General features: G+C 51.7%; 1 pseudogene; it reads right to left on the minus strand.

The window, feature by feature from the left end:
• Nucleotides 1–3758: 3758 nt before the first annotated feature.
• Nucleotides 3759–12833, minus strand: LOC131561401 (protein ecdysoneless homolog; annotated as a pseudogene).
• Between the last annotated feature and the right edge of the window lie 5514 nt (nucleotides 12834–18347).

The raw sequence follows: 18347 nt of genomic DNA on the forward strand, positions 1-18347 counted from the left end.
GGCCCCACGGCGGCTGCGGCTCCGCGGGCAGGCGGCTCCAGGAGTTCAGAGTGGGCAAAATGGGAGCGAGGGACAGGAGGCAGCTGGTGCCAGTGGGGGAAATGGCTTTGCTGGAGCTGGCAGGGACAGGAGGAGGAGGGAGAAAGTGCTGCAAAGTAACGGGAAAAGAAAGAGAGACAAGGTGGTGGGGATGGCCATGGGGCAGGTGGGCATTTTGCTTTCCAGCTCTCTGGGAGGAAACAAAAGAGCTGTCAAATCCATGCAGGAAAAGAGGGGCCAAGTAGCAGGTGGTGGACATCTCTGACAATTGGGATTCATTTGATCTGCCTGAACTGCAAAAGCCAACACTCTCTGAGCACCACCAGCACTGTGATGTGCCTTGCCCTGCCCCTGCCCTGGCTGCAGCAGCCGCCTGTTGGGACGGGCCCTGTTCTCTAAAGGAGCTGCACCCAGGGACCATTGGGGCAGTGCTGGTTAAAAAGTAAAGCACATAAAAGGGTGGGAAGTGTGAAGGGAATAAAATAGAATGGTATAAGAAAAAATGATAACAGAACTGCACCAGGAATGGCCACCGACTGCTGTCACCAAAAGAGCTGCACTGAGGGACGGCCACACGTTTCCGTTCCCACACAGAAATGCTGGGACTTGCCTTCTCCTCAATAACCATCAGTGGCATTTCCAAGGCCAGCAGGTACACTCAGAGATGTCCAGAATCATCGTTACAGGGGGAAAATGGGATTGGCATCAGCTGTGACACACATCAGGAAGAGCACAGGAGCAGAAATAGGGATTTCCCAGCTCCCTCCCAGGGAGAACAGTATCAGCACAGGGACAGAAAATGCTGATAGAACATCCTTTCCCACTGCTCCCTGTGCTCAGCTGGAGGTAGCCTCCTTTAGCTTGTGCTCTTCAGTGGGTTTACCCATGGAAATACTGCAGAGGGTCACAGAAGATTTACTAGCATGTTAAAAAGAAGCTGAAAACCCAGGAAGGATGACATTTGAATAGGGACTAAAGAAAATTCACACATCATATGACAGTTCAATATGGCTGCTGTGAGTATGCAGCCTGGAGGACAGCTAGATTAAACTAGAATAGATTCCAAAACTGTTTGGCCTTAAAACTGCAGCTAAGGTTAATGACCCTCACCAATTAAAATAAAAATAAAATCTGCTCAGAACTAATTTGGATCACCCTCTCTGCAGCCATTGGGTATCATGACTCCCTGGCCCCACCAAACTACAAAGGCTTTCCTGGAAATCTCTCATTTTCTGTTTCCTACCTGCACTCAAGTGACCTGTGTGATCTCTCTGAATGAACTGAGCTTTCCCTTCACAGCAGCTCTGCTCTTCACTTGCCAGCCTCGTGCCCTTGGCAATTTCCATCTGGCAGCGTTGGCCTGCTGAAGGAGAGGCTCTGTTCCAAACATGCCCACTTTGCAGCAGTGCCCCACGATGGGATGTTCTCCTGCCTGGACTAATCCCTTTGCTTCTCAGCTCCAGCTGCAGCCCACAAACCTGGCAGCTGTTCAGGAGCCTTTGCCATGGCACGGCCCCACCCAGCTGATTGCCAGCCTGGCAGCACAGTGGGCACACATTCCCAGCCCTGGCCGTTGTTTCCATCCCGCTGCAAGGAGCCCAGTTGTTCCCCAGTGTTCCTGCAGGAACCCAGGCCCAGGGGTCTGTGGGGTTTGCAGGGGCTCTCTTGGGGGTACCTGGGGGTGTCTGTGGCATTGGGGAGGGGGCCTGAGCTCTGGGGGTGTCTCTGGGGGTCCTGCTCTTTTCCCCTAATATTTCCCATCCTTTTTCCTCGCATGTTTTGCACCCTTTTCTCCTCACCTTTCTAGAGCTTTCCTGCTTCTTAAACACCACGTTTTCACAATTATGATGTCTCTAATTTTGCACTCTTTCCCTCTTTTCCTGCTGCCCATTCCCCCCCCCCATTTTTGCTGCCTTTTTTCCTGTTTTCTGCATTCCCCCCGTTTTTTGCTGCTTTTTTTCCCCAATTTTTGCCCGTTTTTTCCCCCTCCATTTTTTTCTTCTGCCCTGTTTTTGTCACCTGTTTTTGAGACCTTCTTTTCCACGCATTTTCTACCACATTTTTTGCACCTTTATTTTTTTTTTTTTGCTGGCCATTTTTGCCTCTTTTTTTTCAGCCTTTTTTTGGCCCCACGTTATAAATGCCTCAAAGGAATCAGTGGGGGTTTCTACCAATTTCAACCCTAAAAATAAAGCACAACAGAGATTCCTTGTCAATTTAAACTTAAAGATGATGAAAACTGAAGGTTTGCTCTCATTTCAAACCTATAAAATCCCATCACAAAGTGTGTTCCCTGATCTATTTCAGCAAGAAAATGGGGATTCCCCATCCATTGATAGCCCTGAAATAATGGCCAAGGCAGGGTTTCTTTCCATTGATGCCCTCAACATTGCAGGTGAATGGGGATTCCCCCAGGTGAAACACAGACAATAAGGGAAAATTAACCAGTTAAACAACTCCAGAATACACTTGGACAGAAATCCATTGAAAGGGAACCACACACCACTTGTCTGCCCTAATTAATTCCATCGGGCTTCCTTCACTAAAAACACTCTCAGAATTAAAAGTGGAGATGCCTGGTGTGTTACCTCAAAGCAGAGGAAGAGGCAGCATGGAAATGCTTCTTCTGCCATGGCAAACTCTCCTGAGAGCACTCCCAGAGCCTTGCAGGGCTCCCCTGGGAAGCTGCTGAACAAATGGAAAGAGTTGGGATGAGCAGAGCCCCAGAGAAATCCCAGCCCCACTGATGGAAAAGTCAGATTATCCAAGCAGCAACAGCAGCTGGAGTGTTTGCAAAAGAGCAGCTTTGTTCTGAACCCAGCTTAGGAGTTCTCCTCATGCACTAAGGGAGTCCCTCCATCTATTTGGACCTTTTCTATAGCACAGGCCACACAGCAGCTCAATGTGATCATGTTCTTCAACTCAATTATGTTTTAAAGTATCTAAACTTGATCTAGCTACTCATCAGTAGAGAATTTTATGTATTTTCAGAGTAAATCACCTTTCCTGGTCAAACACCAACCCTTCCCAAGGTTCAAGTACCTCTGTTTTCCACCACTAACTGCTCATTAGCCTTGTCTCAATTAAAAAACCTCTCTTAACCCCATTTTTCCACCACAGATTTGTCTGAGTCTCTCACCTCTCAGCAGTCCAAATTCCTTGAAATTTAGCAGAACCTTCTTCACACTTCCCAGCTCTTGCTGTCCATCTCTAATCCCTGTCCAACCTGCCAGTGCTCTCCCTGAACTGCTGACAAAGGAAATTACACAACATCAGTGCAGGACAGCTCATTAATAGCTGAATGAAAATGAAATAAAGAGAAATTAAGAAGCTGATTTGGACCCAGCAGGACTGCACTGTTGGTGTCTGGGTATCAAGACTTTCTATCTATTTTATTTCAAATTTGTCTTGTTGAAACTAAAGTAGTCATATATAAAACAGATTTTTCATCCCACATGAAAGCATCATGCTGCATGCCTTCCAGCCACATTTGCACTGAAAAAACCCCAAACTGCTCAGCCTGGGCTCACATCATGCCAGCAGTAGCTGTATATCAACATTCAGCAGTAATGGAATTCATTCAGAAAATGAACAATTACAAAAATACTTTCACTCCAAGAACCGAGGAAGTTATGCATATCTTAAAAAAAATTCAGTAATCAAGTTGTATTTTTGTTTTTATTGAAATAAAATTTAAAAATACTTCTGGCCAATATTTACAAATTTCATCCAATTACTCTTCCTGCAGTGTGGTATTTTCCCACCTGCCCCTGAAGGCAGCAGCATTTTCAGAACAAGAACTGCTCCCCACATATTGAACCCACTCAGCAACGGGAAAAAGGACATTTTAGAAACGTGGCAAATTGGATCACTGAATGGTAAAATGGGAGAGAGGTTTTGTAATAAAAGAAAACATCATTTGAGTCATGCATTCAACATCATTTTTCAGTTTTCTGGAATTGTGCTAGCACTGGGAAAATCTCATTTCCACCCAAGACAGTGTGCAAACAGAAGCTTTTGCAGGTGAATTCACTCTGCTGAAGTGACACATAATGAACAGAATGCTCCAAATTCAAACCTTTGGCCTCTTCTCCCCCATCCTGCTCGTGTGTCTGTGCTCCATCTCCCCAGCAGCCATGTCTGGTGCCAAGGCTCTCCCTGCCTTGCTCAGCTGCCAGTGAGCTCTGTGCTCTCAGGTAAATTCACCCCCAGGCTCTGTAAAATGCTCGAGGTGGGTCCTGCCAGGCCAGCCTGGGCACTGTAGGACTCGAGCAGGTTTGCCACCAGGTTCATGTCCACATCCAGGGCTGCCAGCTCAGCAGCCTCAGCTCCACAGTCAGGGCCAGCACTCTCACATGGGGCTGCTCCAACAGAACCTGCCTGCAGGGAGTACAAAGAGAAAGCTTTATCAAATTGCATGAGCAGATTTAAGGGAAAAAAAAAAAGGGTAAATCACAGGAGAAAAGAAACAACAATTGTGCAGCCAACAAAGTCCAGTACACTCCTGAGTCCTGACAGACAGGAATTCAGACACCAAATGCTCATGCCAGCTGGAAATTACCACTGTCCATTACCCACATTAAGTTGCAAGAGAAGGACACAAAGTGTTGCTGAGTCCTGGCTCAGCTTCCTATGGGAGAAAGCTACTACAGGAACTCACAAATGAAGCTGCAGCTGCTTGCCCTACTACCAAAAACAGAGAAAAGATGGGCAAACTAAAACTAAGCCTTGGAAAAGATGGGCAAATTCCAAGTTTAGGTAAGTTTCAGTTTATAAGAAATGTATGATGGTGCAGGTCCAGCACACTTTGCCTGCACGTGGGAAGGTTCCAATCCCATTACTCAGAATGGCCCCTTGCAGCACATTTCCTGCTTGGAAATTACTGCTGCAAATCAGAGCTCAAGGCACACTCACCCCTCTCTTGTGGCTGCTGAAACTTTTCCCAACGTTGCTCTGTGCCAGCTCACGGTCCATCTCCTCCATGTACGCCTTGAGACTGCCCACCAGCTCCTCAGGAGACACCTTCTGCTCCTGCCTTCCATTCCCAGCATCCAGCTCTTCATCATCCTCAGCTGAGAAACCAAACTCCTCCTCCTCATCCACATCATCAGAATCCAGCTCCTCCGAGTCTGCCCCTGCACATGATTTGGTGTCAGTACAACAGCAAAGAAATCAGTGCTGGCATTTGTTTCAAAGAAAGAAGCAATCTCACCCAAAATTCTGTCCAGGGCTTTGGTAAAAGAATCCACATCAAAGGTAACTTGGGATTCATCAGATGACCTGAAATATAAAAATATTTTTAAAGAAATAAAGCTTCTATGCTTGCCTAAGCCTGACACAGGCACAAGCCATAATGATGTCTCTCAAGACAGGATTGAAGTTGGGACATTTGAATTTAAAAATCCGCAGAAGTTTGAAGCCTGTATGGATGAGACATCAAACAGTGAGTGGAAGAATTCTTGGCATAAAAAGAGAAAAATTGTGAAGACCACAAAACCCAACTGAGGGACAGAGAGCAGCTCAGCTTGCAGCACTTGAACCTGCACCAGTGCCAGAGTGGCACCAAGCTGATTTAAAGCAAGTACAGGGTCACTGCTCTGCCTTTGCTTCAGGCCCTGCTCAGCACAGCACCTTCAAACTCTGATTCTCTGCATCACAGAACCAAGCACAGGGCTGCAGCACAGTGCAACATTCCACACCAGAGCCAAACTCCAGGTGCTACTACCATGGCATTTCTGCTCCTTCCTGCGTGGACACTTTGGACACAAAAGCCTTCATGCTCTCAGCAACTGTTTCCAAGTCACAGTTTTGCTCCTCCTCATTTGGGGAAGGAAGGGACTCATTTCTTGTCTCCTTCAGCATCTGATCCAGAGCACCTGGTGTCATATCCAGCCAGCTGTCATCTGAAAGGACACAGCACAGATCTGTTACTCTGTACAAGCCTGCTGGCCCACAGGCCCAAACCAGCTGACTGACAGGGCTGCAACCATCCTGCAGCTCAGTTCTGCAGTTCAGCTCTTGTGCTGGTCCTGGCTCACACACAGCAAAGGCACAGAGAGGCTGAGAAGAACTGAGTGCAGATTTCTTGTCACTACGTACAAACTCTGCTTTGCAGAGCTCAAACTCAGAGAGACCATTCAGTCACTGGGAAGCCTTTGGCCACTCAGTGGAGGAAGAAAGGCTCACTCTAAACTGGGAGAGCCAATCCAGTGTTTAGTCTTGAGGAAGGCTGGATTTGCTCTCCCTTCACAGCTGTCAGCATTGCCCCTCTCCCCCCACAAATAACCATCTGTAATAGGAATAATTCCCCATCCAGCTCACCATCCTCTGCAGGAAGACAAGCTGCTTCTCTCTCCAATTCCTTCAGATCAATGGGGGTTGTCTGTAGTAGTGCCAGGATTTCATCACCTGGGCTCACTTCATCACAGCTGGAAGAAAAACCAAACTCAATTTACTGAAATGGATTCAATGGGATCACATGCTCTGCATTCAGGTTTTCACTTGAATTCTTCATTTTTCCTTCTGTGCAAACACATCAAAAAGGGAAATGAATCTGGGGGAAGTACCAGAGCACTACCAAGAGCATTGGCCAAGGCTCTTTTTCTTTACATTTCATTTGCCTTGGTAAATATTAAGATTACCAGATCCCAAACACCACAGACTGGAAACTCAAAAAATAACATCAAGATATTATGGGCTGGCAAAGCCTCAGATATTTCTGTAGTGATTTAGCTTTTGGATTTGATCTTCCAGAGAAATCCACAGCCAGCTCCTTGAGCAAAGGAGACAGATTACCCTGTATTCATTATTCACTGGCACTGCTTTTCAATGAAACTTTTCTACACTTTCTACAGTCAACCAAGCAAAAATTGCATTGCAGTCACCACTTGGAATCCACTTGGAAGAGCTCAGCATTTCACAAAACCAAGATAAAAGAGTTACTCAAGCCAGAACTTCTCCCAGTGGAGCATTCCAGAGGAATTAGTACTTGTATGTCCTGGCCACAGCTCCCATGTTCAATGTGCAGCGGAGAAAAGGGTTCAGGTGTTTGTGACAAGGATTTCAAAGGTCACTTACAGGATTTGTAGGGTATATGACACTCATGAATTTCAAGCAGCTCTCACCTTTCTGGCACTGCAACAGATTGCTGGAAGTGATCTTCTGCCATGTGCAACAGCTCCAGGTACTTGGCTGATCCTTCCATTTCTCCCTATTGAATGCAAGTCACAGCCATGAACCCAAACAATTCCAGGCTTCCTAAGGGTGACTGTTGGTCACACAGAAATGCTGAGAGAACCAGAACAACTAAAAACTCTTGGCCATGTACATTTGGAACCCAATACAGCCAAGGGGCACTCCTGTATTTGAAGTATATTAAAGGATATTAACCTAAGAATCTCAATAAAGTTGTCCAATATTATAACCCTCAAGTAGGTAGTCAATTTATGTCCAATTTATTAACTTCAAAGAAGTAGTCAAAGGCATCTTTTAAAATAAAAACCCACAGAACCTCACCAGAACCCCCAGAACCCACAAAAACCACACACACATGAAAATTACACTTGCATGGGCCCAGATAGGTCTATGGTGTTATGTATGGATCTTGAAGAATATTGAATTCTAGAGGGGTAGAAATGAAATGTAAACCAGTGAAATCAGTTACACCTCACACAATCACATATAGGGGTTTTCTTCACTCAAGTGTATTTCTCCCCTTGCTTTAGATGAATGAATCAATCCCCACATCTTGCTTTTTCCTTTTTAATTTCCAAAATAAATTCCTTTCAAAGGGGAACAAACTGCACATGTCCCCTTTAAACACATTAATTCATTTCCCACAGAGATAAGGATTCAAGCTCCTTACACCAGTTCAAGGGTTAAAATGTATTTTTCCTGCAATGTTTAAAAGCCACAGACACTGAAATACTCACATACCTTGAAATAATCCTTCTCCTTCAAGCTCCTGAGGAATCTCTCCCACAGGGGACCCCTTAACACGTTTCTCTTGGCATCAGGAGCCACTTTACTGCTCTTGGAGCACAAAATTTCAAAGCCATGAGCCTGCAGACAAAAGATGCAACAACAAGAGGTTCTCAAGGTGTGACAGACTTTGCTCACATTTCTCTGGACAAGCAGGCAACCTCCAGACAAGGACCCGTTCCCTGGACATGCATGAGCCAAGGCCAAAATGCCCCAGGAATCATTCCCAGCTTCATGCCCAGCTCGCAGGCTCTGTACTGAGGATGAGCTGGGGCGGGCAGGGTGTATCCACTGCGTCTGTCTGGAACAAACTGCTGCTGCACCAGCTGTGCATACAAACACCGAGTGAAAGTCACCTGCAACAGCCAGAGCAGAAACAAACACTCCCTGCAGCGGGACTGGGCTGGGGACAGCCAGCAAACTCCCTCCAGGTCACCAGAGTGCCTTTGAAGGCACCCATATTACAGGCAGTGCCTGAGACTGCATTCAAAATACATCTTAGAAAGATTTTTCTGATAAATTGCTTTTCAGGCCGTATAAAGTTTGTCCCAAATTGAAATACCCACGTAAATACGAACTTTTGTCAGTATAAATACATTTGGAAAAACCCTCAGTGTTTTGCATTCGCATTAACAAGGTGTATTTTCAATTAAAATGACATTCGATTAAAAGATTTCAGCAACAGTTTTGAAGTCCAAAATTTGACTCTAAAGCTTCTTTTCAGGAGTCTAGTGGTACAACTCTGTAACAAAATGCATCAGATACAACATTGCTTGGACAGTGCTCACACAACACTTCAGAAAAGCTTTCCCAGAGCTCTGAGAGCACAGCTGAGAAGGTGAAAAGCCTGGCAGTGAACCACTGGATGGGAGCAACTGCTCCCGTTGGCCGGCAAACTGCTCTGATCACACAAGGAGATCAATTTACTGAGCAGGCACTTCAGCAGAGGAACTGCTATCACAGCCTCTGGATTCAGAAACAATTCTCTCAGGATCAGCCCCCTGAAAGTCCAGCCACACCGATCCAGAGCAGCTCTCAATGCAAGGACCTGGAAATTCACGCCTACAGGAGCACACGGCAGGGCCGTCAGCGGCTCTGAGAGCACTTACCAGGGCCATCACTCGCTGCTCGGCAGGGAAGGCTCTGAACGGGCGCCGGCAGGCCCCCAGATCGCCCGGCTCCCGCAGGTAGAAGGCCTGGACGGCCGCAGCCACCAGGGACGGGCGCAGCCTCAGCACGGCCGCGATCCCGGCCGGGAGGAAGCAGCGGGCTCGGTGCAGCGAGGCCTGGATCTTCCCGGGATACCTGAGCGGCAACAGAGCGTGGGGAGGGCACTGCCCGTTAACCACTCCTTCTTCAGCAGGAGGCCCCTTCCCTTTAGTATTTACTGGGATCATGGCTCAGATTAGTCTGGAGTTAAAACCTGGCCAGTCTAATGCCTAGAATGGCTGTTTCTATCATACATATTTATAGAAGTGTACATGGCTCATAAAATTGAATCCCCCACATGGGTAAGATGAGTCCCTGTGGACTTAACCAACATACCCAGCTATCCAGTATTCTTTGCCATATTTGCTGTCAAATCCTTGCAAAAAATAAAGCACAGGGTGGAGCACAGCTGTGACAAGCTGAAGACCTGACAATTTTGCTTGTGCTACATCTTAGATCAAATCCTTTTGTTCCTCAGGCACAGGGCTCCTAAAAGATCATGGAACTTTCAGAGGTTTCAGTCTAAGGAAGATGTGAAGGAAGAGTAACTCTTGTCATTGTCAGGGCTGGAATTACAGCAGTGAACCAGTTTCACATCCCCACACCACAGACTACAGGACACTGATCCCCCTCTTTCCAAGAGTGCCACAGAAAAACCTCCAGCTGCTGGTTTCTGAAAAGGAACCAACTTGATCCCATCTGCTGGGGAAACGTTTAGAGCCCAGGGAGCACAGACCCAAACCCCACAGCTGCAGGAGCCAAGGGCAGCCCCACGTACCCATGGAGGCGTTTATTGAGCGCAGCTCTGATGGGCTCTGCAGCCAGGAACTCCTCGGCGCGGGTGGATAACAGAGCCAGCGCCTGCGGCACCGTGGCACGGGGAGCAGAGAGGGCCCAGCCCTGCTCCCAGGGCTCCCCCGGCGCAATGATGTGCAGCTCTCCTTTGTAAAAGAACACCTGGCAGGCAGGAATGCTCCCGTCACACAGGGCAGGAGCACTCACACACAGCCATGGAACAGTTCACTGCACACACAAATGCATCTGCTTGGACACTGACAATAGAAAGGACAAACAGAGAACCAAGGCAGGAAGCAGCAGAGCTTTTCTAAAAAGGTTATTTGAGATGCCAGAGACCACGATCCAACCAGGAAAAATCCCTGTTTTAACTACAACAAATTTCATCAAATATATCTTGGTTCCCTAACAAGAATAATTGTTACACATGTCTCTTCAACTGGAGAAGTGCTTCAGGAGAACCAGCACAGCCTAACTGCTTCAGAACATCCCAGCATTAAAAAGCAGCATTTCAGGTGTCACATGCGACCTCTGCTGGTTCCTGATTCTAAAAAAAGCCCTGAATGCAACGTTCTCAACCCCCTCACTCTGTCTGTTCCCTCAAACAAAGGAAAGTATGAGCCTGACACTCCAGGTACACACTTGCAATCAAATTTGGTGTTGTGTTCCAGCCCTTGTTAGAATCTTGGAGTAGGGGAAAAAGAATTGAACAACTTTTTGCTAATGACCAAATTAATGACCTCCATTCTAATCCACTGCCATTAGCAGCCATCCATATCCAGGTGAAGGTGTCTGCTCATTATTTCACCTGGACCAGACAAAGCCTGTGTCCTTACAGAGACAGCAACACTCCAGCCCTGAGCATTCCCTACTCTGAGGGCAACAAATCCTCTGGCCTAAACACTCCACAGTATTGTAAAAAACAAAGAAATCATCCAAATGGCTCTAGCAGAGCTTGAAAGTTCAGGAGGATACACAAGTGCTCCTGAAGGGAACAACAGTCAGGCACAGACAGCACTCTGGATTTTCAGAGGCAGTCAGACCACTTGGCTAGAGGTGCAAGAGAAAACTCCAGCTGCTACAGAAAAGGCCACTGGCTCCCCCTTGCCAACTGCACACAAGTTTTACTCATCCTGTTTTTATGTTCTCAGGATTCAGCCACTTTGGGAGAAAATCAGCTGCTTCTATCAAGAGAAACTCTCCATCGTTGTCATCAATACTGGCCAAGGAGAAATTGGAAATTCAGCAGGAAAAGCCTTGCAGAGCACAACAGCACACTTCTGAATCCATGTCTGCTGGTTTTTTTTTTTTTTTTAATATTCACAAACCCATAAAAAGGCTTAGGTTAGAAGGGATCTTAAAGATCAACCTCTGGTTCCAACACCCTTGCCACAGGCAGGCACACCTTCCACTAGCCCAGGCTGCTCCAAGCCCCATCCAACCTGCCCTTGGACACTTCCAACGTGTCTGGGATGGGGAAACACCTCCAAGGATGGGCAGTGGTAAGACAGGACCTTCAGAGCACAGGCACTGCCCCTTGGCAGCCCTCCCACTAAAGCAGCTCAGCAGCACCCGCCTTACCTGGCTGCCAGCCCCGGCAACTCCCTGCTCATCTCCCGCAGCAGCTACACAATGAACCACTCATCCTCCACGTTATCCCCGAACACCGCGGTGCCGCCCAAGTGCGCCGGGATCTCGCCTGCACGGGGCACAGAGAGGAGAGGCGGCTCAGCAACGCCGTGCCCGGGAACAGATTGTCCACACGGGCTGCGGAGTCTCCCTCACTGCGGATATCCCAGACCCTGCTGACAGAATCTTGTGTCCTGTGCTCGGGGACGGCCCGGCTGCAGCAGGGAGGTGGCACCAGATGCCTCACTGGGTTAACCCGTGCTGTGACACCGAGAGTCGGAGAAGCCGCCGGGTCCCCCTCACACGCTCCCGGTTCCAGCCCGCCGGGTCCCCTCACACGCCCTCGGTTCCCGGCCGCCGGATCTTCCTCACACGCCACAATTCCCCCTCAGACGCTCCTGGTTTCAGGCCGCCGGGTTCTCCTCACATCCCAATTCCCCATCACACACTGTCGGTTCCCGGCCGCCGGATTCCCCTCAAACGATCCCGGTTCCCCCTCACACACTCCTGGTTTCTGGCCGCCGGGTTCCCCTCACACTCCCGCCACGGGTACCCCTCACACGCCGTCAGTTCCCGGCCGCCGGTCTCTCCTACAAAGATCCCGATTCTCGGCCGCTGTGTGCCCCTCACATGGCCTCGGCTCTCCCTCACTCGTTCCTGGTTCGAACTCGCCGGGTCCCCCTCTCAGGCTCCCGGTTCCCGGCCGCCGGGTCCCCTCAAACGATCCCCGTTCCCCCTCACACGCTTCTGGTTCCAGGCCGCCAGGTTCCCCTCACACCCCCCGGTTTCCCTTCACACGCCCTTGATTCCCGGCCACCGGGTCCTCCTCACACGGGCCAGATCCCTCTCACATGTCCTCAGTTCCCTCTCACATGTCCTCAGTTCCCTCTCAAATGTCCTCAGTTCCCGGCCGCCGGGTCCCCCTCCCAGTCCCCCCACTCCGGGCGCTCCTCCCGCCGCGCCTCCCGGCCCGCTCCCGGCTCACCGCGGCCCGGCACGTAGCGCAGGCGGAACGGCTGCCGCTGCCACACGCAGGCGGCCAGGAGCGGGGCCAAGCGCACCAGGGCCAGCTCAGCGCAGCGCCGCAGCAGCGCCTCGCCGCCCGGGCCCGCCGCCGCCGCCGCGAACAGGCGGGAGCGCACCGCGTCCTCGGGCAGCGCCGGCCGCAGCAGCGCCTCCATCGCGCCGGGGCCCAAAGCGCTCCGCCCCCGGGGAGGAGCGGCGCGATGGCTGCGGCAGCGCTGCGCTCTGTGCCTGGAGCCGCTGCGTGTTCACGGGCAGGGACCAAACCGGCTGGGCCGGTTGCGTTAGAATGTAGTGCCAGCCTTGCCTTTCCTCCTCCCTTCTTTTCTCTTTTCTGTTTGAATCTGAAGAGGCTGCAGCTGCCTCCCGTTTTCCTTCCAGGTCCTGTTTCCCAGACCTTGTTCTTTCTTTATAAAACCCTTGATAACCCGTTCCCCACTTAAGGTTTTGTTGCATCCTTGTTTTTAAAGTTTCTGGCTGCTGTGGGTGAAGGTCTGGCTTTGACGAGCACACCCTGCGCCAGAAAGCAGCCTTGCAGTTATCCCAATCTCCTGCTACTGAGGGCTTCCTTAGGCTCCTTAGGCTGAAAAGAAAAATGTCCAGGAAGCTTTTCCTTTCTTGAGATTAGAATGGTTTCTACAAGTCCTTGAGATGTGAACATGATGGTTAAAAACCTGCTGTGCAAATGAAGGCTTTTCCTGCTGTGTTCTGTTTTCTACCAGTGGCAGGAGGAGATGCACAGAGAGCTTTTACTGACACCGAGCGCCTGGCCCAGCCAAGGCCAAGAATCCCTGCGGTAATTCACAGTTGAGACCCCCAGAAGCGGCTTCCCCGGGTCTGTGCTTCTTCTCCAGCTTACTGGCCTTAGGCCCTTTTTCTTAGCAAGGTTTTTGCAGGACAGGAGTGACCAAGCTGCTCCCTTGGCGTGGGTCCTGCTTCTGAATACGTCTCTGACTCTGGCTCCAAAAATGGCACCGGGGTGACTTCGGTGCAAGAAAACAAAACCAGTCGCTGATTTCCGAGAAGTGCTCTGCTCAGAGCTGCCCTGCCCACATCCGTTCGTTGCTCCTCTCCCCCAGTCCTCTGCGGATCCCTACTTTGTTGAGACGCTGAAGAGTCGAAAGGGCAACAGCCGCTCAAACGTCTCTCGGCACCAGATCGAGTGCCCGGAGGGCACAGGCGGTGCCGGAGCTCGGAGCCCGGCGAGTCGGCGGCGGAGCTCGGAGGCGGCTCCAGCCCAGGTGGGACCGCGGTCGGTGCTGCCCCAGCTCGGGGCTCGCTGCGGGCGGAGGGGGCAGCGCTGAGGGCCGGGGGGTTCTGGCGAGTTCCTGGTGCCGGCTTCCCCCGTGTGCCCCCTGCGCTGGGATCGCAGCCGAGGGAGCGGCTGCCCGCGCTCTCCTCCTTGCCCGGATGGCCGGCATGGAGCCGGTGCCGCGGCAGCGATGGCTCATCGCGGCTGCTCTCGCTAGGACGGAGGCGGCTGCTCCGTGCCGGGGACCGTTCCCGCCCGTGCGGCACCGGGCTCGGGGCCGCTGCTCGGGCGGGAGGTGTCCGTGCCCGGCTCGGGGCTGGCACGGCATGAACTTGAACCCAGTGCCGCAGAGCCCAAAGCGCTGCAGGCGCCGGGTGCGGGCACAAAGCGGTGCATGCAGCCTGCTCCGGGGCCGAGGCTTCTCGGCGCTGCGCTCTGTGCCGGCAGCCGCTCCGTGTGCCCAGGCAGGAGCCGCGGCGGCCGTGCCGGCGCTCGGTGTGCCCGGGCTCCGAGGCGCCGGGGCAGGGAATCATGCGGGGCACAATGGTGAGCAGCCCGGGGCTGCTGCTTCTCGCCCCTCGGCAGGCGGACTCCGAGCCGCAGCTGCCCCGGGCCAGCAGCAGCCGGCAGCTCGCAGGCGCTCTCAGCGCCCGGCCCGGCACGGAGCTGGGCTGCAGCGGCTGCAGAGCCACAGGGGCCGCGGCTGCGGCCACCGCAGAGCTCCCGGAGGCTGCGCTTGTCTCCGCACCTGCTGCCGCACCTCTGGGCAGCGGCGACAGCGCAGCCACAGCTGCCACCGCCCTCCTGAGCCCCCGCACGGCCGGCACCAGCAGCGACCTCTCACCGTGTCCCTTTCAGGGCGCCATCAGCGCGGCTGCAAAGCTGTTCCCGAGGCCGAGCTCCCAAAGGATCTGTCAGCACTCCTGATGTCTGGGAAGCAAACGACTGTTCCTTCCACAAACAACTGATTCTGGCTGTGAGCAGGAGAAGAGTGAATTCTACTCCATTCCTGGAGCTGCGAATGAGCCCCAGCATCTCCAGGAGGGACCAGCAGACGGGGTTCTACACTTGCCTGGGGCCCAAGAAGCCTCTTGGCATAAGCAGGGGGATGCCACTTGTGAGCGTGCAATGAGTGCAGATGTGGAGAATGGATTCTGCACCAGGGATGGGAGTGTGAGGGAGCCCCTGGCTCCCCAGGGAACACCAGCAACCAACAATGAACGCAAAAGGAACCTCAGAAGATTCCTGGGTGAGTGCAGGGCCCCCCCAGTGGCCTAAAGGCTGGGGAGAGTGTCCCCTCCCAAGGCCAGCGCTGTCAGGTGTGTGGCTGTTTCCCGATGTCTGGAAGAGGCCTCGTGCTCTGCTGGGCCCCATCCGTGGCTGGAAGCAAGAGCCCCAGCTGCCCCCAAGGCTGTGCAGTTCTCCTGCTGCAGCCTGTGCCCACAGCTGTGTCCCTGCCTGTGCCCACAGCTGTGTCCCTGCCTGTGGCCAGGCTCTTGGCTCTCTGGCTGCCAGTTGAGGGAGGCCCACACTGCCTCAGGGCTCCCTGCTCTGCTCTCTGGCCGTGGGCTGAGCAGATTGCAGGGCCGGCTCTGCTTCTGGCAGCCAGCAGCTCTTTCCTGCTCCAGGTGAACGGTTCAGGTGCCATCCCGTGGGCACGGCGGTGCTGATTCTGCTGCTCCTGGTGCTGGTGCTGGCTTTGGGGGCGGCCTTGGCTGTGCTGGCAGGTAAGGGAGGGGCAGCAGCCTGGGCCCAGCCCCTCGGGGCAGAGCGGGCTCCCTGCTCCCTGCACAGGGGAATCCTCAGAGCTTCTCCTCTTCCCCCTGCAGCACCACAGATTCCAGTCACACCTGCCACGCCGCTGTTGGTTCTGGGCTGTCCCCATGGCTGGGTGGGCTACAATGGGGTCTGCTACTACTTGTCAAAGGCTTACAGCACGTGGGATCAGGGTCAGGAACGGTGCTCCGAGCTCAATGCCTCCCTGGCCATTGCCCAGGATGAGGAGGCCATGGTGAGTGAGGGGCTGCGGGCGCTGTGGGGTGGCTGAGGGCAGCCTGGGGGCGCTCCTGGGCCGGGCTCGGTGCTCGCAGGGCCGGGGCTGCAGCCCTGGGCCGGGGCCTTGCAGGGAAGGAGCCCCGGCGTGCGGGAGCAGCCCCGGGCACGTGTCCCCCCGAGGGGCCGGGGCAGCTCCCACTCCTCTCTCCTGGGCAGGATTTGCTCTTCCGCCTCCGCGGGGATTTCGGTTACTGGCTCGGGCTGCGCAGACGGGGCGAGCGCCTGCACTGCGGGGACGGCAGCAGCTACAGCTCCCGGTGAGTGCCGGGGAGCCGGGCAGGGCCTGGGGGCACAGGGGCACAAGGGCTTCCCCTGGCAGCCATCACTGCCTCTGCTCCTCCCTGCAGGGTTCCTGTCTCTGGCAATTCCGAGTGTGTGTACCTGGCTGACAAGAGATTGAAGAGTGAGAACTGCTCACATCGGCGGCCGTATGTCTGCAGCAAGGCCCAAGCTCCCCTGTAACAGGGGCTGCACAAAGGACCTTCTCCACGCTGGGCAGTGCCAGCTTCACCTCTGAGCCCAGCACAGCGCTGTCCTTCCTCAGCTGCGCCCTGTGCCTTGCACTTCCTCTCAGGGTCACCTCAGTGCCTCTTCATCCCCAGTGCCAGCGCTGGGCTGGGGCTGCAAAGGAAAGTCTCTGCAATCCATCCTGCCACCGATGCTGCCTGCAGTGAGGGCATTGCCCTCATGACACAACGGGCTCCAGTGGGAAATCCAAATCTTCCTGGGGTCTTGGAATCCACAAGCTGGTTGGAATGTGGTGACACTATTAGACTGTCTGTGGAAGAGGAGGAAGAACTGCTGACACGTGCTGAGCAGGAATCCCTCTTTCGGCCTCAGGCACCTGACTGTGAACAAGGGTCTCTCAGCTGCTGGCTCTTGGTCTGTGTCGCCTTTGGAGGAGGATGGTCGGAGCTGCTGCCTGGGGAAGGGAGTTCGCTGCCACCACCACAACCCAGCCCAGAGCTGCTTCTCCTGCTGTGGGGCTGTGGGCTGAGCCTGTGCTGGTGAGAGCAGCCCCTGCACGGGCCCCTCAGTGTCACCCCTCAGTGCCGCAGGGCCCTGTCCCCCCTGCTCGGGTGCCCGGGATCCTGAGCTCGCCTCTCCCTGCCCTGCTCACACCCGGCTGCCGCTGCCGCGCCCCCGCTGCCCCTCGGGCGCTGCTCCGAGCTTTGGCTGCTCCGGAGCTGCGAGGAACGGATTTGTGCAGAATCTTTAAAATTTGATAGGAAGTTCACATGGTCTTGTATATCTGTATGCAAATATTGAGATCGGCTGTGTTGACTTAGGAAAGCTATGCAATAGAGATTATATTGTTGAGAGATTGAATTAGAAATAAGTTTTAGAATATAAAAAGAGTATATAAGAGTGTGTATATATATAAAAAGAGTATATAAGAGTGTGTATATATATATATATATAGGTAAAAGATTCTTTATAAAAAGAGTAGATATTTTAGAGAATTAGAACTCTGATAGATGCATAGTAATAGGAACTATGTGAGGTACGAATGGAGGTGATTGGTATTAGAAGTAATATAGTAGTATTGTGTGCTAAAAGCCAATAGCTTGAAAAACATTTATAAGGTATTGCAATTAGGAAATACGTTAGCTTTTAACAGAAAAACGTTGAGTTTTATATTTCTTACGTTTCATATTTATTGAGGCTGGTAATAAAATCGAATATTTTAAAGCAGTTCTCAGTTACCCCATCTTTATAGAAATTAAAAAACCCAACAAAGCAGTATATCTGTTATAAAAAAACATATAACTCAATTATCTTTCAAGAAGTTAAAAAAACTCAAAATACTTTTTCTTCAGTGCTACTACAAAGAAACAAGACCCTAAAGAATTAGATCTTCTACAAAAAAAAAAAAAACCCACAAAAAACAATCGGTTAAGACTTCTAACTACTAAACCTACTAGCTCAACTCAAACAGAAACCAATATTATCTCCTACAACATTAAGCAAGTTTTGAAAACATAATCCAGCACAAAATATCCAAAAAACCCAAAGACGTCTATAAGTGCTTTAAAGCTCGAATCAAAACAAATTCTTATAATATTAAAAAAAATCCTAAAAAATTTACTATCTTACATTCAAAAGCAGTTTCCAAATATAAATAATACTTCTGCATTCACCTTCCATCTGAGAGATCCAGGTAAACTCAAACTGTACAATACTTTTACCATAAACCAAAACCGCACAAACAAAAAATTATAAATTCCAGATAACACTTTAATGAATTTATTTGAACAACCTGCGAGGCTTTCCACTTCCCCACTCTTGTGTGCAGCCCCTGCGCGTCCCCAGCCGTGTCTCCGAGCCCTCCCTCCCCCCAGCCCTGCCCAGAGGCCCCGCAAGC

Source organism: Ammospiza caudacuta, chromosome 9, assembly GCF_027887145.1.
Source record: "Ammospiza caudacuta isolate bAmmCau1 chromosome 9, bAmmCau1.pri, whole genome shotgun sequence".
NCBI lineage: Eukaryota > Metazoa > Chordata > Aves > Passeriformes > Passerellidae > Ammospiza > Ammospiza caudacuta.